The following is a 21,832-nucleotide window of genomic DNA, read 5'->3' on the forward strand; positions in this document are numbered from 1 at the left end:
GCTTGCTTCTGCAACACATGTACTAATATTGGAATGATAATGGGAAAATTAAATTGGCCCCTGCTCTAAAGGATGACACGCACATTCGTAAAGCTTTCACTATTTTTGGCACATGACAGGACAGAAACTTTCTTAATTTGCAAGTCTTTATTTTTTAATAGATCTTTTTTAATGAAGATTGAAATTGTATGTTCATTCATATTACACGACAACACAATACATTTTGCGCCAAATTCAACACTAATGCCTCAGGAGCCTTTTACTTGTGAATCCTCTTGACTGAATGAACAGCCACGTCCCCTTGAATTTCTTGACTTGTACTTTTAGAAGTGGCATGCTTCTTTTGTTTTTTTTATTCCATTCTACCAAACTCAGTATTATCACTTTCCCCCTTGTTCTGCACTCCAGCGTAAACTGCTTTGAGGTGATATTTGCAAAGATCGCTCTGAACTACAGCTTTACTTGCTTCTGGGCCTTAATCTTTAATTGGAGCTGAGCAGTGTACTCCGGACGTGGCTGCTTATAGTTGGTTGATTTCTTTTTTGATTTCTGTAACTTTCAAACAGTCCCATTGTGAAATACCATTGTCACAATGTGCTGCAGTGCATGAAAACTTAAAATTAATGGGAGGATTGAGGGAGAGGGAGAGGGGGGAAGAGAGAGGGCGGGAGGGTGGGAAGGAGTGAGGGAGGGAGGGAGGGAGGGAGGGAGGAGAGAGAGACAGAGAGAGAGAAAACAAAGAAAATATGGTATTCGGGGGCTATGTGTTTGCATGGAAAAGATTTTAGGCTTTTAATCAAGTGGAAAGGGGCTCTGTGGCTGGTATCTCAGCCTGTTGATGCTTTGTTGAGTTGCTTGGAACATGCAAGGAAGGAGACCTGAAGCACTCCCGACCAGGTTGCATGTCTCCAAGTTACTGAAATCCCACAGACCTCCTCCCTGTGCCACAAAGTTCTGGGCACTGAGCTCTGCAGTTGTTTCCCACAGGTCGCCAAGTGCCCCAGATTTACTTTCTCATAGTTGCTAGTTACTGCTACCCCACCTCGACCACTATATTTTCCCCAGATACTTGCTACTGTGGAGTAAGCAGGGCTAAGAGAGAGGGAGAGGGGGTGTGCCTATGCAAATCATCTGCCAGTATGCTTCCTGGGAGGTCATTCCATCTCACAAGCTGACACCTGGGCAGTGGCAGGTAATTTGGAGAACAGACATATTCGGACAGGCCACAGAGCAAAGGCTGGGCCGTTGATTGAGGATCCATTTAGCCATGTCTCCCTAAGTTACCGAGGTCCAGAAAAATTCCACCCTCAGCTCTTATAGAGAGGTCCTTGGCCGATCGTGGCCGATCAGGGCAGTGAAGGGTCAGGGGTGACTGCACACTGCCTCACTTTTTCACTGCTTTCTACAGCGGTAATGCCTTTGCAGAAGGGGCCTGTACAAGTGATGTTGTCCTGCGCTATGGGAAAGTGACATTTATCCACTGACATTAACCAAATTACTTGCGCTGTTCAACGCACATACATGCAGAGAAATAATTTTATATTTTTTGGGGAAGGTGTAGAGGGTTCTGCTGATGATTCTTTTAAGCTGTCTGCTACTCTTGTTTTTACATAGAGTCTTTCCTCCCCAGGAATGTTTTACGGCCTACTGTATGTCCCTCCCTTACAACGAAAAATCTGTTGAAAGCACAGAGGTACATAGGAATGGATCTGTTAAGAAATGAAACAAAAAGCCTGGAAAAATGTGGAAACGGGTAGGATTTGGACTTACAATTAACTAACAGTTAGATGTGCTATCCCTTGACCCACTGACCCCCTTTCCTTTTGTGTAATCCTTTTTTTCTCAGTAGGGTTTTCCAAAGTGGATTTCATATAAAAGATCCTAGACCTGCATTCTGTGGCACACATGCCTCATATCCCGTTGCCCTTGATAAACTCACTTCATCTCTCACCAATATAAGCTGTAAAAGATTTTCAGGGCTTAGCCAAGCAAACTAGACGCGGGTCGAAGGTTGAGCAATCCTTTAATCAGCAGCAAAGTTAACATTGAAATCAGCCTCAGAATCTCTTAAAGGATGGTCCAATATCTGTTGCTGGCAGCGCGCAATGGGGCAGCCTGGGTGCTGACACCTTAAGCCATCTCCTGTTCTTGCCTTGTCCTTGATCCAGCCATGGGCCCACATACACTCAGAGGTACAGAGTGTTTCTCATGTCTATGGGTCTTCTGTGATGCTCTTACGCTTGCATCACACAGCCATCGTGATGGGGAGGGGGTGTCGATTTGCAAGCACCCTTGAGCATGAATCTTTTTATCTTTAAATATAATTGGCATTAAACCAAACCCTTTAGGACCAGATCAATACAGCAGCAAAGAATGCTGATGAATTGCTGTTTGCCGCTTAATCCCATAACATCCGACTTCTAAATGGGGTTTGGTCAAATGTTTGCCATAACAAATGTCCTTATGTCAAAGAGCAGAAAGTCCAGAGGTCCTAATCAATGGTTTGGTTGGCTCTCCCTTTGCGCTTGCCTTAAGGCGTCAGCACCAGAGGCTGCCCGATTGCGCCCTGCAAGCAACCAGTGTTGGCCCATCCTTTAAGAGATTCTGAGGCTGATTTCAATGTTATTTTTGCTGCTGATTTAAGGATTGCTCAACCTTCAGCCCACGTTTAGTTTCCTTGGCTATGCCCTTGACATCTTTTACAGCTTGTATTGGTGGGAGATGATGTGAGTTTATCAAGAGCAACGGGATATGAGGCATGTGGGCCATAAAAAACAGGTCTAGGATCATTTTTATAAGAAAGTCTCTTTAAGTAGGGAACTTTGGACAACCCTGCTGAGAGCGAAAGGATTACACAAAAGGTAGGGGTGTCAGTGGGTCAAGGGATAGCACATCTGACTGTGAATCAGTTTATTGTAAGTCCAAATCCTACCTGTTTCAACATGTTTCCAGGCTTTTTGTTTCATTTCTTAACTGAACTTAACTTCCTATGTACCTCAGCAAAACATGTACTAATATTGGAATGAAAATGGGAAAATTGAATTGGCCCCTGCTTCAAAGGATGACACGCACATTCGTAAAGCATTCACTATTTTTGGCACACGACAGGACAGAAACTTTCTTAATCTGCAAGTCTTTATTTTTTAATACATCTTTTTTAATGAAGATTGAAATTGTATGTTCATACATATTACACGACAACACAATACATTTTGCGCCAAATTCAACACTAATGCCTCGGGAGCCGTTTACTTGTGAGTCCTATTGACTGAATGAACAGCCCCACCACCTTCAATTTCTTGACTTGTACTTTTAGAAGTGGCACGCTGCTTTTGTTTTTTTATCCCATTCTACCAAACTCGGTATTATCACTTTTCCCCCTTGTTGTGCACTCCAGCGTAAACTGCTTTAAGGTGCTATTTGCAAACATCGCTCTGAACTACAGCTTTACTTGCTTCTAGGCCTTAATCTTTAATTGTGGCTGAGCAGTGTACTCCGGATTTGGCTGCTTTTAGTTGGTTGATTCTTTTTTGATTTCTGTAACTTTCAAACAGTCCCATTGTGAATTACCATTGTCGCAATGTGCTGCAGTGCAGGGAAACTTAAAAGTAATGGTAGGGAGAGGACGAGGGAGAGGGAGGGGGGTTGTGGGTGGTGGAAAGGAGGGAGGGAGGGAGGGAGAGAGGGAGGGAGGGAGGGAGGGAGGGAGGAGAGAGAGACAGAGAGAGAGAAAACAAAGAAAATATGGTATTCGGGGGCTATGTGTTTGCATGGAAAAGATTTTAGGCTTTTAATCAAGTGGAAAGGGGCTCTGTGGCTGGTATCTCAGCCTGTTGATGCTTTGTTGAGTTGCTTGGAACATGCAAGGAAGGAGACCTGAAGCACTCCCGACCAGGTTGCATGTCTCCAAGTTACTGAAATCCCACAGACCTCCTCCCTGTGCCACAAAGTTCTGGGCACTGAGCTCTGCAGTTGTTTCCCACAGGTCGCCAAGTGCCCCAGATTTACTTTCTCATAGTTGCTAGTTACTGCTACCCCACCTCGACCACTATATTTTCCCCAGATACTTGCTACTGTGGAGTAAGCAGGGCTAAGAGAGAGGGAGAGGGGGTGTGCCTATGCAAATCATCTGCCAGTATGCTTCCTGGGAGGTCATTCCATCTCACAAGCTGACACCTGGGCAGTGGCAGGTAATTTGGAGAACAGACATATTCGGACAGGCCACAGAGCAAAGGCTGGGCCGTTGATTGAGGATCCATTTAGCCATGTCTCCCTAAGTTACCGAGGTCCAGAAAAATTCCACCCTCAGCTCTTATAGAGAGGTCCTTGGCCGATCGTGGCCGATCAGGGCAGTGAAGGGTCAGGGGTGACTGCACACTGCCTCACTTTTTCACTGCTTTCTACAGCGGTAATGCCTTTGCAGAAGGGGCCTGTACAAGTGATGTTGTCCTGCGCTATGGGAAAGTGACATTTATCCACTGACATTAACCAAATTACTTGCGCTGTTCAACGCACATACATGCAGAGAAATAATTTTATATTTTTTGGGGAAGGTGTAGAGGGTTCTGCTGATGATTCTTTTAAGCTGTCTGCTACTCTTGCTTTTACATAGTCTTTCCTGCCCAGGAATGTTTTACGGCCTACTGTATGTCCCTCCCTTACAACGAAAAATCTGTTGAAAGCACAGAGGTACATAGGAATGGATCTGTTAAAAAATGAAACAGAAAGCCAGGAACATGTCGAAACTGGTAGTGTTTGGATTTAGCACATTTGACTGTGAGTCAGTTTATTGTATCAGTTGACCCACTGACCCCCTTACCTCCTGTGTAATACTTTTGCTCTCGGTAGGGTTGTCCAAAGTTCCCTTCTTAAGTGGCTTTCTTATAAAAAATACTAGACCTGCTTTTTGTGGCACACAAGCCTCATATCCCGTTGCAGTTGATAAACTCACATCATCTCCCACCAGTACAAGCTGTAAAGGAATTCCAGGGCTTATCCAAACAAACTAGACGTGGGTCAAGGTTGAGCAATCCTTAAATCAGCAGCAAAGTTAAAATTGAAATCAGCCTCAGAATCTTTTAAAGGACGGTCCAACATCTGTTGCTTACAGGGCTCAATCGGACACCCTCTGGTGCTGACGCCTTACCCACCTCCTGTTCTTGCCTTGTCCTTGATACAGCCATGGGCCCACATACACTCAGAGGTACAGAGTTTTTCTCATGTCTATGGGTCTATTGTGATGCTCTCAGGCTTGCATCACCCAGCCATTGTGATGGGGAGGGGGTGTCATTTTGCAAGCACCCTGGAGCATTAATCTTTCTATCTTTAAATATAATTGGCATTAAACTAAAACCCTTAAGGACCAGATCAATACAGCAGCAACGAATGCTTATTCATTGTTGTTTGCCTCTTCATTTCATACCACCCGATATCTAAATGGTGTTTGGACTTTCTGCCCTCTGACATAAGGACATTTGGAATGGCAAACCTTTGACCTGAGATCCTAATGAATGGTTTGATTGACTCTCCCTTTGCGCTTGCTTCTGCAACACATGTACTAATATTGGAATGATAATGGGAAAATTAAATTGGCCCCTGCTCTAAAGGATGACACGCACATTCGTAAAGCATTCACTATTTTTGGCACATGACAGGACAGAAACTTTCTTAATTTGCAAGTCTTTATTTTTTAATAGATCTTTTTTAATGAAGATTGAAATTGTATGTTCATTCATATTACACGACAACACAATACATTTTGCGCCAAATTCAACACTAATGCCTCAGGAGCCTTTTACTTGTGAATCCTCCTGACTGAATGAACAGCCACGTCCCCTTGAATTTCTTGACTTGTACTTTTAGAAGTGGCATGCTTCTTTTGTTTTTTTTATCCCATTCTACCAAACTCAGTATTATCACTTTCCCCCTTGTTCTGCACTCCAGCGTAAACTGCTTTGAGGTGATATTTGCAAAGATCGCTCTGAACTACAGCTTTACTTGCTTCTGGGCCTTAATCTTTAATTGGAGCTGAGCAGTGTACTCCGGACGTGGCTGCTTATAGTTGGTTGATTTCTTTTTTGATTTCTGTAACTTTCAAACAGTCCCATTGTGAAATACCATTGTCACAATGTGCTGCAGTGCATGAAAACTTAAAATTAATGGGAGGATTGAGGGAGAGGGAGAGGGGGGAAGAGAGAGGGCGGGAGGGTGGGAAGGAGTGAGGGAGGGAGGGAGGGAGGGAGGGAGGGAGGGAGGGAGGGAAGGAGGGAGGGAGGAGAGAGACAGAGAGAGAAAACAAAGAAAATATGGTATTTGGTGGCTATGTATTTGCATGGAAAAGATTTTAGGCTTTTAATCAAGGGGAAAGGGGCTCTGTGGCTGGTATCTCAGCCTGTTGATGCTTTGTTGAGTTGCTTGGAACATGCAAGGAAGGAGACCTGAAGCACTCCCGACCAGGTTGCATGTCTCCAAGTTACTGAAATCCCACAGACCTCCTACCTGTGCCACAAAGTTCTGGGCACTGAGCTCTGCAGTTGTTTCCCACAGGTCGCCAAGTGCCCCAGATTTACTTTCTCATAGTTGCTAGTTACTGCTACCCCACCTCGACCACTATATTTTCCCCAGATACTTGCTACTGTGGAGTAAGCAGGGCTAAGAGAGAGGGAGAGGGGGTGTGCCTATGCAAATCATCTGCCAGTATGCTTCCTGGGAGGTCATTCCATCTCACAAGCTGACACCTGGGCAGTGGCAGGTAATTTGGAGAACAGACATATTCGGACAGGCCACAGAGCAAAGGCTGGGCCGTTGATTGAGGATCCATTTAGCCATGTCTCCCTAAGTTACCGAGGTCCAGAAAAATTCCACCCTCAGCTCTTATAGAGAGGTCCTTGGCCGATCGTGGCCGATCAGGGCAGTGAAGGGTCAGGGGTGACTGCACACTGCCTCACTTTTTCACTGCTTTCTACAGCGGTAATGCCTTTGCAGAAGGGGCCTGTACAAGTGATGTTGTCCTGCGCTATGGGAAAGTGACATTTATCCACTGACATTAACCAAATTACTTGCGCTGTTCAACGCACATACATGCAGAGAAATAATTTTATATTTTTTGGGGAAGGTGTAGAGGGTTCTGCTGATGATTCTTTTAAGCTGTCTGCTACTCTTGCTTTTACATAGTCTTTCCTGCCCAGGAATGTTTTACGGCCTACTGTATGTCCCTCCCTTACAACGAAAAATCTGTTGAAAGCACAGAGGTACATAGGAATGGATCTGTTAAAAAATGAAACAGAAAGCCTGGAACATGTCGAAACTGGTAGTGTTTGGATTTAGCACATTTGACTGTGAGTCAGTTTATTGTATCAGTTGACCCACTGACCCCCTTACCTCCTGTGTAATACTTTTGCTCTCGGTAGGGTTGTCCAAAGTTCCCTTCTTAAGTGGCTTTCTTATAAAAAATACTAGACCTGCTTTTTGTGGCACACAAGCCTCATATCCCGTTGCAGTTGATAAACTCACATCATCTCCCACCAGTACAAGCTGTAAAGGAATTCCAGGGCTTATCCAAACAAACTAGACGTGGGTCAAGGTTGAGCAATCCTTAAATCAGCAGCAAAGTTAAAATTGAAATCAGCCTCAGAATCTTTTAAAGGACGGTCCAACATCTGTTGCTTACAGGGCTCAATCGGACACCCTCTGGTGCTGACGCCTTACCCACCTCCTGTTCTTGCCTTGTCCTTGATACAGCCATGGGCCCACATACACTCAGAGGTACAGAGTTTTTCTCATGTCTATGGGTCTATTGTGATGCTCTCAGGCTTGCATCACCCAGCCATTGTGATGGGGAGGGGGTGTCATTTTGCAAGCACCCTGGAGCATGAATCTTTCTATCTTTAAATATAATTGGCATTAAACTAAAACCCTTAAGGACCAGATCAATACAGCAGCAACGAATGCTTATTCATTGTTGTTTGCCTCTTCATTTCATACCACCCGATATCTAAATGGTGTTTGGACTTTCTGCCCTCTGACATAAGGACATTTGGAATGGCAAACCTTTGACCTGAGATCCTAATGAATGGTTTGATTGACTCTCCCTTTGCGCTTGCTTCTGCAACACATGTACTAATATTGGAATGATAATGGGAAAATTAAATTGGCCCCTGCTCTAAAGGATGACACGCACATTCGTAAAGCATTCACTATTTTTGGCACATGACAGGACAGAAACTTTATTAATTTGCAAGAATTTATTTTTTAATAGATCTTTTTTAATGAAGATTGAAATTGTATGTTCATTCATATTACACGACAACACAATACATTTTGCGCCAAATTCAACACTAATGCCTCAGGAGCCTTTTACTTGTGAATCCTCTTGACTGAATGAACAGCCACGTCCCCTTGAATTTCTTGACTTGTACTTTTAGAAGTGGCATGCTTCTTTTGTTTTTTTTATCCCATTCTACCAAACTCAGTATTATCACTTTCCCCCTTGTTCTGCACTCCAGCGTAAACTGCTTTGAGGTGATATTTGCAAAGATCGCTCTGAACTACAGCTTTACTTGCTTCTGGGCCTTAATCTTTAATTGGAGCTGAGCAGTGTACTCCGGACGTGGCTGCTTATAGTTGGTTGATTTCTTTTTTGATTTCTGTAACTTTCAAACAGTCCCATTGTGAAATACCATTGTCACAATGTGCTGCAGTGCATGAAAACTTAAAATTAATGGGAGGATTGAGGGAGAGGGAGAGGGGGGAAGAGAGAGGGCGGGAGGGTGGGAAGGAGTGAGTGAGTGAGGGAGGGAGGGAGGGAGGGAGGGAGGAGAGAGACAGAGAGAGAGAAAACAAAGAAAATATGGTATTTGGTGGCTATGTATTTGCATGGAAAAGATTTTAATCTTTTAATCAAGGGGAAAGGGGCTCTGTGGCTGGTATCTCAGCCTGTTGATGCTTTGTTGAGTTGCTTGGAACATGCAAGGAAGGAGACCTGAAGCACTCCCGACCAGGTTGCATGTCTCCAAGTTACTGAAATCCCACAGACCTCCTCCCTGTGCCACAAAGTTCTGGGCACTGAGCTCTGCAGTTGTTTCCCACAGGTCGCCAAGTGCCCCAGATTTACTTTCTCATAGTTGCTAGTTACTGCTACCCCACCTCGACCACTATATTTTCCCCAGATACTTGCTACTGTGGAGTAAGCAGGGCTAAGAGAGAGGGAGAGGGGGTGTGCCTATGCAAATCATCTGCCAGTATGCTTCCTGGGAGGTCATTCCATCTCACCAGCTGACACCTGGGCAGTGGCAGGTAATTTGGAGAACAGACATATACGGACAGGCCACAGAGAAAAGGCTGAGCCGTTGATTGAGGATCCCTCTAGCCATGTCTCCGTAAGTTACCGAGGTCCAGAAAATTCCACCCTCAGCTCTCATAGAGAGGTCCTTGGCCGATCGTGGCCGATCAGGGCCGTGAAGGGTCAGGGGTGACTGCACACTGCCTCACTTTTTCACTGCTTTCTACAGCGGTAATGCCTTTGCAGAAGGGGCCTGTACAAGTGATGTTGTCCTGCGCTATGGGAAAGTGACATTTATCCACTGACATTAACCAAATTACTTGCGCTGTTCAATGCACATACATGCATAGAAATCATGTTATGTTTTTTTGGGGAAGGTCTAGAGGGGCCTGCTGATGATTTATTAAGCTGTCTGCTACTCTTGCTTTTACTTAGTCTTCCCTGCCCAGGCATGTTTAAGTCATACTGTATGTCCCTCCATTACAATGAAAACTCTGTTGAAAGCACAGAGGTACATAGGAATGGATCTGTTAAGAAATGAAACAAAAAGCCTGGAAAAAAGTGGAAACGGGTAGGATTTGGACTTACAATTAACTAACAGTTAGATGTGCTATCCCTTGACCCACTGACCCCCTTTCCTTTTGTGTAATCCTTTTTTTCTCAGTAGGGTTTTCCAAAGTGGATTTCATATAAAAGATCCTAGACCTGCATTCTGTGGCACACATGCCTCATATCCCGTTGCTCTTGATAAACTCACAGCATCTCTCACCAATATAAGCTGTAAAAGATTTTGAGGGCTTAGCCAAGCAAACTAGACGCGGGTCGAAGGTTGAGCAATCCTTTAATCAGCAGCAAAGTTAACATTGAAATCAGCCTCAGAATCTCTTAAAGGATGGTCCAATATCTGTTGCTGGCAGCGCGCAATGGGGCAGCCTGGGTGCTGACACCTTAAGCCATCTCCTGTTCTTGCCTTGTCCTTGATCCAGCCATGGGCCCACATACACTCAGAGGTACAGAGTGTTTCTCATGTCTATGGGTCTTCTGTGATGCTCTTACGCTTGCATCACACAGCCATCGTGATGGGGAGGGGGTGTCGATTTGCAAGCACCCTTGAGCATGAATCTTTTTATCTTTAAATATAATTGGCATTAAACCAAACCCTTTAGGACCAGATCAATACAGCAGCAAAGAATGCTGATGAATTGCTGTTTGCCGCTTAATCCCATAACATCAGACATCTAAATGGGGTTTGGTCAAATGTTTGCCATAACAAATGTCCTTATGTCAAAGAGCAGAAAGTCCAGAGGTCCTAATCAATGGTTTGGTTGGCTCTCCCTTTGCGCTTGCCTTAAGGCGTCAGCACCAGAGGCTGCCCGATTGCGCCCTGCAAGCAACCAGTGTTGGCCCATCCTTTAAGAGATTCTGAGGCTGATTTCAATGTTATTTTTGCTGCTGATTTAAGGATTGCTCAACCTTCAGCCCACGTCTAGTTTCCTTGGCTATGCCCTTGACATCTTTTACAGCTTGTATTGGTGGGAGATGATGTGAGTTTATCAAGAGCAACGGGATATGAGGCATGTGGGCCATAAAAAACAGGTCTAGGATCATTTTTATAAGAAAGTCTCTTTAAGTAGGGAACTTTGGACAACCCTGCTGAGAGCGAAAGGATTACACAAAAGGTAGGGGGGTCAGTGGGTCAAGGGATAGCACATCTGACTGTGAATCAGTTTATTGTAAGTCCAAATCCTACCTGTTTCAACATGTTTCCAGGCTTTTTGTTTCATTTCTTAACTGAACTTAACTTCCTATGTACCTCAGCAAAACATGTACTAATATTGGAATGAAAATGGGAAAATTGAATTGGCCCCTGCTTCAAAGGATGACACGCACATTCGTAAAGCATTCACTATTTTTGGCACACGACAGGACAGAAACTTTCTTAATCTGCAAGTCTTTATTTTTTAATACATCTTTTTTAATGAAGATTGAAATTGTATGTTCATACATATTACACGACAACACAATACATTTTGCGCCAAATTCAACACTAATGCCTCGGGAGCCGTTTACTTGTGAGTCCTACAAGCCCCACCACCTTCAATTTCTTGACTTGTACTTTTAGAAGTGGCACGCTGCTTTTGTTTTTTTATCCCATTCTACCAAACTCGGTATTATCACTTTTCCCCCTTGTTGTGCACTCCAGCGTAAACTGCTTTAAGGTGCTATTTGCAAACATCGCTCTGAACTACAGCTTTACTTGCTTCTAGGCCTTAATCTTTAATTGTGGCTGAGCAGTGTACTCCGGATTTGGCTGCTTTTAGTTGGTTGATTCTTTTTTGATTTCTGTAACTTTCAAACAGTCCCATTGTGAATTACCATTGTCGCAATGTGCTGCAGTGCAGGGAAACTTAAAAGTAATGGTAGGGAGAGGACGAGGGAGAGGGAGGGGGGTTGTGGGTGGTGGAAAGGAGGGAGGGAGGGAGGGAGGGAGGAGAGAGACAGAGAGAGAGAAAACAAAGAAAATATGGTATTCGGGGGCTATGTGTTTGCATGGAAAAGATTTTAGGCTTTTAATCAAGTGGAAAGGGGCTCTGTGGCTGGTATCTCAGCCTGTTGATGCTTTGTTGAGTTGCTTGGAACATGCAAGGAAGGAGACCTGAAGCACTCCCGACCAGGTTGCATGTCTCCAAGTTACTGAAATCCCACAGACCTCCTCCCTGTGCCACAAAGTTCTGGGCACTGAGCTCTGCAGTTGTTTCCCACAGGTCGCCAAGTGCCCCAGATTTACTTTCTCATAGTTGCTAGTTACTGCTACCCCACCTCGACCACTATATTTTCCCCAGATACTTGCTACTGTGGAGTAAGCAGGGCTAAGAGAGAGGGAGAGGGGGTATGCCTATGCAAATCATCTGCCAGTATGCTTCCTGGGAGGTCATTCCATCTCACAAGCTGACACCTGGGCAGTGGCAGGTAATTTAGAGAAAAGACTTATTCGGACAGGCCACAGAGCAAAGGCTGGGCCGTTGATTGAGGATCCATTTAGCCATGTCTCCCTAAGTTACCGAGGTCCAGAACAATTCCACCCTCAGCTCTTATAGAGAGGTCCTTGGCCGATCGTGGCCGATCAGGGCAGTGAAGGGTCAGGGGTGACTGCACACTGCCTCACTTTTTCACTGCTTTCTACAGCGGTAATGCCTTTGCAGAAGGGGCCTGTACAAGTGATGTTGTCCTGCGCTATGGGAAAGTGACATTTATCCACTGACATTAACCAAATTACTTGCGCTGTTCAATGCACATACATGCATAGAAATCATGTTATGTTTTTTTGGGGAAGGTCTAGAGGGTCCTGCTGATGATTTATTAAGCTGTCTGCTACTCTTGCTTTTACATAGTCTTCCCTGCCCAGGCATGTTTAAGTCATACTGTATGTCCCTCCATTACAATGAAAACTCTGTTGAAAGCACAGAGGTACATAGGAATGGATCTGTTAAGAAATGAAACAAAAAGCCTGGAAAAATGTGGAAACGGGTAGGATTTGGACTTACAATTAACTAACAGTTAGATGTGCTATCCCTTGACCCACTGACCCCCTTTCCTTTTGTGTATTCCTTTTTTTCTCAGTAGGGTTTTCCAAAGTGGATTTCATATAAAAGATCCTAGACCTGCATTGTGTGGCACACATGCCTCATATCCCGTTGCTCTTGATAAGCTCACATCATCTCTCACCAATATAAGCTGTAAAAGATTTTCAGGGCTTAGCCAAGCAAACTAGACGCGGGTCGAAGGTTGAGCAATCCTTTAATCAGCAGCAAAGTTAACATTGAAATCAGCCTCAGAATCTCTTAAAGGATGGTCCAATATCTGTTGCTGGCAGCGCGCAATGGGGCAGCCTGGGTGCTGACACCTTAAGCCATCTCCTGTTCTTGCCTTGTCCTTGATCCAGCCATGGGCCCACATACACTCAGAGGTACAGAGTGTTTCTCATGTCTATGGGTCTTCTGTGATGCTCTTACGCTTGCATCACACAGCCATCGTGATGGGGAGGGGGTGTCGATTTGCAAGCACCCTTGAGCATGAATCTTTTTATCTTTAAATATAATTGGCATTAAACCAAACCCTTTAGGACCAGATCAATACAGCAGCAAAGAATGCTGATGAATTGCTGTTTGCCGCTTAATCCCATAACATCCGACATCTAAATGGGGTTTGGTCAAATGTTTGCCATAACAAATGTCCTTATGTCAAAGAGCAGAAAGTCCAGAGGTCCTAATCAATGGTTTGGTTGGCTCTCCCTTTGCGCTTGCCTTAAGGCGTCAGCACCAGAGGCTGCCCGATTGCGCCCTGCAAGCAACCAGTGTTGGCCCATCCTTTAAGAGATTCTGAGGCTGATTTCAATGTTATTTTTGCTGCTGATTTAAGGATTTCTCAACCTTCAGCCCACGTCTAGTTTCCTTGGCTATGCCCTTGACATCTTTTACAGCTTGTATTGGTGGGAGATGATGTGAGTTTATCAAGAGCAACGGGATATGAGGCATGTGGGCCATAAAAAACAGGTCTAGGATCATTTTTATAAGAAAGTCTCTTTAAGTAGGGAACTTTGGACAACCCTGCTGAGAGCGAAAGGATTACACAAAAGGTAGGGGGGTCAGTGGGTCAAGGGATAGCACATCTGACTGTGAATCAGTTTATTGTAAGTCCAAATCCTACCTGTTTCAACATGTTTCCAGGCTTTTTGTTTCATTTCTTAACTGAACTTAACTTCCTATGTACCTCAGCAAAACATGTACTAATATTGGAATGAAAATGGGAAAATTGAATTGGCCCCTGCTTCAAAGGATGACACGCACATTCGTAAAGCATTCACTATTTTTGGCACACGACAGGACAGAAACTTTCTTAATCTGCAAGTCTTTATTTTTTAATACATCTTTTTTAATGAAGATTGAAATTGTATGTTCATACATATTACACGACAACACAATACATTTTGCGCCAAATTCAACACTAATGCCTCGGGAGCTGTTTACTTGTGAGTCCTATTGACTGAATGAACAGCCCCACCACCTTCAATTTCTTGACTTGTACTTTTAGAAGTGGCACGCTGCTTTTGTTTTTTTATCCCATTCTACCAAACTCGGTATTATCACTTTTCCCCCTTGTTGTGCACTCCAGCGTAAACTGCTTTAAGGTGCTATTTGCAAACATCGCTCTGAACTACAGCTTTACTTGCTTCTAGGCCTTAATCTTTAATTGTGGCTGAGCAGTGTACTCCGGATTTGGCTGCTTTTAGTTGGTTGATTCTTTTTTGATTTCTGTAACTTTCAAACAGTCCCATTGTGAATTACCATTGTCGCAATGTGCTGCAGTGCAGGGAAACTTAAAAGTAATGGTAGGGAGAGGACGAGGGAGAGGGAGGGGGGTTGTGGGTGGTGGAAAGGAGGGAGGGAGGGAGGGAGGGAGGGAGGAGAGAGAGACAGAGAGAGAGAAAACAAAGAAAATATGGTATTCGGGGGCTATGTGTTTGCATGGAAAAGATTTTAGGCTTTTAATCAAGTGGAAAGGGGCACTGTGGCTGGTATCTCAGCCTGTTGATGCTTTGTTGAGTTGCTTGGAACATGCAAGGAAGGAGACCTGAAGCACTCCCGACCAGGTTGCATGTCTCCAAGTTACTGAAATCCCACAGACCTCCTCCCTGTGCCACAAAGTTCTGGGCACTGAGCTCTGCAGTTGTTTCCCACAGGTCGCCAAGTGCCCCAGATTTACTTTCTCATAGTTGCTAGTTACTGCTACCCCACCTCGACCACTATATTTTCCCCAGATACTTGCTACTGTGGAGTAAGCAGGGCTAAGAGAGAGGGAGAGGGGGTGTGCCTATGCAAATCATCTGCCAGTATGCTTCCTGGGAGGTCATTCCATCTCACAAGCTGACACCTGGGCAGTGGCAGGTAATTTGGAGAACAGACATATTCGGACAGGCCACAGAGCAAAGGCTGGGCCGTTGATTGAGGATCCATTTAGCCATGTCTCCCTAAGTTACCGAGGTCCAGAAAAATTCCACCCTCAGCTCTTATAGAGAGGTCCTTGGCCGATCGTGGCCGATCAGGGGTGACTGCACACTGCCTCACTTTTTCACTGCTTTCTACAGCGGTAATGCCTTTGCAGAAGGGGCCTGTACAAGTGATGTTGTCCTGCGCTATGGGAAAGTGACATTTATCCACTGACATTAACCAAATTACTTGCGCTGTTCAACGCACATACATGCAGAGAAATAATTTTATATTTTTTGGGGAAGGTGTAGAGGGTTCTGCTGATGATTCTTTTAAGCTGTCTGCTACTCTTGTTTTTACATAGAGTCTTTCCTCCCCAGGAATGTTTTACGGCCTACTGTATGTCCCTCCCTTACAACGAAAAATCTGTTGAAAGCACAGAGGTACATAGGAATGGATCTGTTAAGAAATGAAACAAAAAGCCTGGAAAAATGTGGAAACGGGTAGGATTTGGACTTACAATTAACTAACAGTTAGATGTGCTATCCCTTGACCCACTGACCCCCTTTCCTTTTGTGTAATCCTTTTTTTCTCAGTAGGGTTTTCCAAAGTGGATTTCATATAAAAGATCCTAGACCTGCATTCTGTGGCACACATGCCTCATATCCCGTTGCCCTTGATAAACTCACTTCATCTCTCACCAATATAAGCTGTAAAAGATTTTCAGGGCTTAGCCAAGCAAACTAGACGCGGGTCGAAGGTTGAGCAATCCTTTAATCAGCAGCAAAGTTAACATTGAAATCAGCCTCAGAATCTCTTAAAGGATGGTCCAATATCTGTTGCTGGCAGCGCGCAATGGGGCAGCCTGGGTGCTGACACCTTAAGCCATCTCCTGTTCTTGCCTTGTCCTTGATCCAGCCATGGGCCCACATACACTCAGAGGTACAGAGTGTTTCTCATGTCTATGGGTCTTCTGTGATGCTCTTACGCTTGCATCACACAGCCATCGTGATGGGGAGGGGGTGTCGATTTGCAAGCACCCTTGAGCATGAATCTTTTTATCTTTAAATATAATTGGCATTAAACCAAACCCTTTAGGACCAGATCAATACAGCAGCAAAGAATGCTGATGAATTGCTGTTTGCCGCTTAATCCCATAACATCCGACATCTAAATGGGGTTTGGTCAAATGTTTGCCATAACAAATGTCCTTATGTCAAAGAGCAGAAAGTCCAGAGGTCCTAATCAGTGGTTTGGTTGGCTCTCCCTTTGCGCTTGCCTTAAGGCGTCAGCACCAGAGGCTGCCCGATTGCGCCCTGCAAGCAACCAGTGTTGGCCCATCCTTTAAGAGATTCTGAGGCTGATTTCAATGTTATTTTTGCTGCTGATTTAAGGATTGCTCAACCTTCAGCCCACGTTTAGTTTCCTTGGCTATGCCCTTGACATCTTTTACAGCTTGTATTGGTGGGAGATGATGTGAGTTTATCAAGAGCAACGGGATATGAGGCATGTGGGCCATAAAAAACAGGTCTAGGATCATTTTTATAAGAAAGTCTCTTTAAGTAGGGAACTTTGGACAACCCTGCTGAGAGCGAAAGGATTACACAAAAGGTAGGGGTGTCAGTGGGTCAAGGGATAGCACATCTGACTGTGAATCAGTTTATTGTAAGTCCAAATCCTACCTGTTTCAACATGTTTCCAGGCTTTTTGTTTCATTTCTTAACTGAACTTAACTTCCTATGTACCTCAGCAAAACATGTACTAATATTGGAATGAAAATGGGAAAATTGAATTGGCCCCTGCTTCAAAGGATGACACGCACATTCGTAAAGCATTCACTATTTTTGGCACACGACAGGACAGAAACTTTCTTAATCTGCAAGTCTTTATTTTTTAATACATCTTTTTTAATGAAGATTGAAATTGTATGTTCATACATATTACACTTCAACACAATACATTTTGCGCCAAATTCAACACTAATGCCTCGGGAGCCGTTTACTTGTGAGTCCTATTGACTGAATGAACAGCCCCACCACCTTCAATTTCTTGACTTGTACTTTTAGAAGTGGCACGCTGCTTTTGTTTTTTTATCCCATTCTACCAAACTCGGTATTATCACTTTTCCCCCTTGTTGTGCACTCCAGCGTAAACTGCTTTAAGGTGCTATTTGCAAACATCGCTCTGAACTACAGCTTTACTTGCTTCTAGGCCTTAATCTTTAATTGTGGCTGAGCAGTGTACTCCGGATTTGGCTGCTTTTAGTTGGTTGATTCTTTTTTGATTTCTGTAACTTTCAAACAGTCCCATTGTGAATTACCATTGTCGCAATGTGCTGCAGTGCAGGGAAACTTAAAAGTAATGGTAGGGAGAGGACGAGGGAGAGGGAGGGGGGTTGTGGGTGGTGGAAAGGAGGGAGGGAGGGAGGGAGGGAGGGAGGGAGGAGAGAGACAGAGAGAGAGAAAACAAAGAAAATATGGTATTCGGGGGCTATGTGTTTGCATGGAAAAGATTTTAGGCTTTTAATCAAGTGGAAAGGGGCTCTGTGGCTGGTATCTCAGCCTGTTGATGCTTTGTTGAGTTGCTTGGAACATGCAAGGAAGGAGACCTGAAGCACTCCCGACCAGGTTGCATGTCTCCAAGTTACTGAAATCCCACAGACCTCCTCCCTGTGCCACAAAGTTCTGGGCACTGAGCTCTGCAGTTGTTTCCCACAGGTCGCCAAGTGCCCCAGATTTACTTTCTCATAGTTGCTAGTTACTGCTACCCCACCTCGACCACTATATTTTCCCCAGATACTTGCTACTGTGGAGTAAGCAGGGCTAAGAGAGAGGGAGAGGGGTGTGCCTATGCAAATCATCTGCCAGTATGCTTCCTGGGAGGTCATTCCATCTCACAAGCTGACACCTGGGCAGTGGCAGGTAATTTGGAGAACAGACATATTCGGACAGGCCACAGAGCAAAGGCTGGGCCGTTGATTGAGGATCCATTTAGCCATGTCTCCCTTAGTTACCGAGGTCCAGAAAAATTCCACCCTCAGCTCTTATAGAGAGGTCCTTGGCCGATCGTGGCCGATCAGGGCAGTGAAGGGTCAGGGGTGACTGCACACTGCCTCACTTTTTCACTGCTTTCTACAGCGGTAATGCCTTTGCAGAAGGGGCCTGTACAAGTGATGTTGTCCTGCGCTATGGGAAAGTGACATTTATCCACTGACATTAACCAAATTACTTGCGCTGTTCAACGCACATACATGCAGAGAAATAATTTTATATTTTTTGGGGAAGGTGTAGAGGGTTCTGCTGATGATTCTTTTAAGCTGTCTGCTACTCTTGCTTTTACATAGTGTCTTTCCTGCCCAGGAATGTTTTACGGCCTACTGTATGTCCCTCCCTTACAACGAAAAATCTGTTGAAAGCACAGAGGTACATAGGAATGGATCTGTTAAAAAATGAAACAGAAAGCCTGGAACATGTCGAAACTGGTAGTGTTTGGATTTAGCACATTTGACTGTGAGTCAGTTTATTGTATCAGTTGACCCACTGACCCCCTTACCTCCTGTGTAATACTTTTGCTCTCGGTAGGGTTGTCCAAAGTTCCCTTCTTAAGTGGCTTTCTTATAAAAAATACTAGACCTGCTTTTTGTGGCACACAAGCCTCATATCCCGTTGCAGTTGATAAACTCACATCATCTCCCACCAGTACAAGCTGTAAAGGAATTCCAGGGCTTATCCAAACAAACTAGACGTGGGTCAAGGTTGAGCAATCCTTAAATCAGCAGCAAAGTTAAAATTGAAATCAGCCTCAGAATCTTTTAAAGGACGGTCCAACATCTGTTGCTTACAGGGCTCAATCGGACACCCTCTGGTGCTGACGCCTTACCCACCTCCTGTTCTTGCCTTGTCCTTGATACAGCCATGGGCCCACATACACTCAGAGGTACAGAGTTTTTCTCATGTCTATGGGTCTATTGTGATGCTCTCAGGCTTGCATCACCCAGCCATTGTGATGGGGAGGGGGTGTCATTTTGCAAGCACCCTGGAGCATTAATCTTTCTATCTTTAAATATAATTGGCATTAAACTAAAACCCTTAAGGACCAGATCAATACAGCAGCAACGAATGCTTATTCATTGTTGTTTGCCTCTTCATTTCATACCACCCGATATCTAAATGGTGTTTGGACTTTCTGCCCTCTGACATAAGGACATTTGGAATGGCAAACCTTTGACCTGAGATCCTAATGAATGGTTTGATTGACTCTCCCTTTGCGCTTGCTTCTGCAACACATGTACTAATATTGGAATGATAATGGGAAAATGAAATTGGCCCCTGCTCTAAAGGATGACACGCACATTCGTAAAGCATTCACTATTTTTGGCACATGACAGGACAGAAACTTTCTTAATTTGCAAGTCTTTATTTTTTAATAGATCTTTTTTAATGAAGATTGAAATTGTATGTTCATTCATATTACACGACAACACAATACATTTTGCGCCAAATTCAACACTAATGCCTCAGAAGCCTTTTACTTGTGAATCCTCTTGACTGAATGAACAGCCACGTCCCCTTGAATTTCTTGACTTGTACTTTTAGAAGTGGCATGCTTCTTTTGTTTTTTTTATCCCATTCTACCAAACTCAGTATTATCACTTTCCCCCTTGTTCTGCACTCCAGCGTAAACTGCTTTGAGGTGATATTTGCAAAGATCGCTCTGAACTACAGCTTTACTTGCTTCTGGGCCTTAATCTTTAATTGGAGCTGAGCAGTGTACTCCGGACGTGGCTGCTTATAGTTGGTTGATTTCTTTTTTGATTTCTGTAATTTTCAAACAGTCCCATTGTGAAATACCATTGTCACAATGTGCTGCAGTGCATGAAAACTTAAAATTAATGGGAGGATTGAGGGAGAGGGGGGAAGAGAGAGGGCGGGAGGGTGGGAAGGAGTGAGTGAGTGAGTGAGTGAGGGAGGGAGGGAGGGAGGGAGGGAGGGAGGAGAGAGAGACAGAGAGAGAGAAAACAAAGAAAATATGGTATTCGGGGGCTATGTGTTTGCATGGAAAAGATTTTAGGCTTTTAATCAGGTGGAAAGGGGCTCTGTGGCTGGTATCTCAGCCTGTTGATGCTTTGTTGAGTTGCTTGGAACATGCAAGGAAGGAGACCTGAAGCACTCCCGACCAGGTTGCATGTCTCCAAGTTACTGAAATCCCACAGACCTCCTCCCTGTGCCACAAAGTTCTGGGCACTGAGCTCTGCAGTTGTTTCCCACAGGTCGCCAAGTGCCCCAGATTTACTTTCTCATAGTTGCTAGTTACTGCTACCCCACCTCGACCACTATATTTTCCCCAGATACTTGCTACTGTGGAGTAAGCAGGGCTAAGAGAGAGGGAGAGGGGGTGTGCCTATGCAAATCATCTGCCAGTATGCTTCCTGGGAGGTCATTCCATCTCACCAGCTGACACCTGGGCAGTGGCAGGTAATTTGGAGAACAGACATATACGGACAGGCCACAGAGCAAAGGCTGAGCCGTTGATTGAGGATCCCTCTAGCCATGTCTCCGTAAGTTACCGAGGTCCAGAAAATTCCACCCTCAGCTCTCATAGAGAGGTCCTTGGCCGATCGTGGCCGATCAGGGCAGTGAAGGGTCAGGGGTGACTGCACACTGCCTCACTTTTTCACTGCTTTCTACAGCGGTAATGCCTTTGCAGAAGGGGCCTGTACAAGTGATGTTGTCCTGCGCTATGGGAAAGTGACATTTATCCACTGACATTAACCAAATTACTTGCGCTGTTCAATGCACATACATGCATAGAAATCATGTTATGTTTTTTTGGGGAAGGTCTAGAGGGTCCTGCTGATGATTTATTAAGCTGTCTGCTACTCTTGCTTTTACATAGTCTTCCCTGCCCAGGCATGTTTAAGTCATACTGTATGTCCCTCCATTACAATGAAAACTCTGTTGAAAGCACAGAGGTACATAGGAATGGATCTGTTAAGAAATGAAACAAAAAGCCTGGAAAAATGTGGAAACGGGTAGGATTTGGACTTACAATTAACTAACAGTTAGATGTGCTATCCCTTGACCCACTGACCCCCTTTCCTTTTGTGTAATCCTTTTTTTCTCAGTAGGGTTTTCCAAAGTGGATTTCATATAAAAGATCCTAGACCTGCATTCTGTGGCACACATGCCTCATATCCCGTTGCTCTTGATAAACTCACATCATCTCTCACCAATATAAGCTGTAAAAGATTTTCAGGGCTTAGCCAAGCAAACTAGACGCGGGTCGAAGGTTGAGCAATCATTTAATCAGCAGCAAAGTTAACATTGAAATTCAGCCTCAGAATCTCTTAAAGGATGGTCCAATATCTGTTGCTGGCAGCGCGCAATGGGGCAGCCTGGGTGCTGACACCTTAAGCCATCTCCTGTTCTTGCCTTGTCCTTGATCCAGCCATGGGCCCACATACACTCAGAGGTACAGAGTGTTTCTCATGTCTATGGGTCTTCTGTGATGCTCTTACGCTTGCATCACACAGCCATCGTGATGGGGAGGGGGTGTCGATTTGCAA

The 21,832-nt window shown here is 44.5% G+C and overlaps 4 non-coding genes across 4 annotated transcripts; all 4 read left to right on the forward strand.

Moving 5' to 3' along the window:
* Positions 1 to 107, forward strand: LOC138567950 (U6 spliceosomal RNA). The gene has a single exon (XR_011302328.1). It is a non-coding gene; the product is annotated as a U6 spliceosomal RNA (small nuclear RNA).
* Positions 108 to 5,535: 5,428 nt separating this feature from the next.
* Positions 5,536 to 5,642, forward strand: LOC138567921 (U6 spliceosomal RNA). Its single transcript, XR_011302299.1, has one exon. It is a non-coding gene; the product is annotated as a U6 spliceosomal RNA (small nuclear RNA).
* Positions 5,643 to 8,096: 2,454 nt separating this feature from the next.
* Positions 8,097 to 8,203, forward strand: LOC138567922 (U6 spliceosomal RNA). The gene has a single exon (XR_011302300.1). It is a non-coding gene; the product is annotated as a U6 spliceosomal RNA (small nuclear RNA).
* An 11,332-nt stretch (positions 8,204 to 19,535) lies between these two features.
* Positions 19,536 to 19,642, forward strand: LOC138567955 (U6 spliceosomal RNA). The gene has a single exon (XR_011302332.1). It is a non-coding gene; the product is annotated as a U6 spliceosomal RNA (small nuclear RNA).
* Positions 19,643 to 21,832: the final 2,190 nt, after the last annotated feature.

Source organism: Ambystoma mexicanum, chromosome 2p, assembly GCF_040938575.1.
Source record: "Ambystoma mexicanum isolate Mex_15411 chromosome 2p, UKY_AmexF1_1, whole genome shotgun sequence".
Lineage (NCBI taxonomy): Eukaryota > Metazoa > Chordata > Amphibia > Caudata > Ambystomatidae > Ambystoma > Ambystoma mexicanum.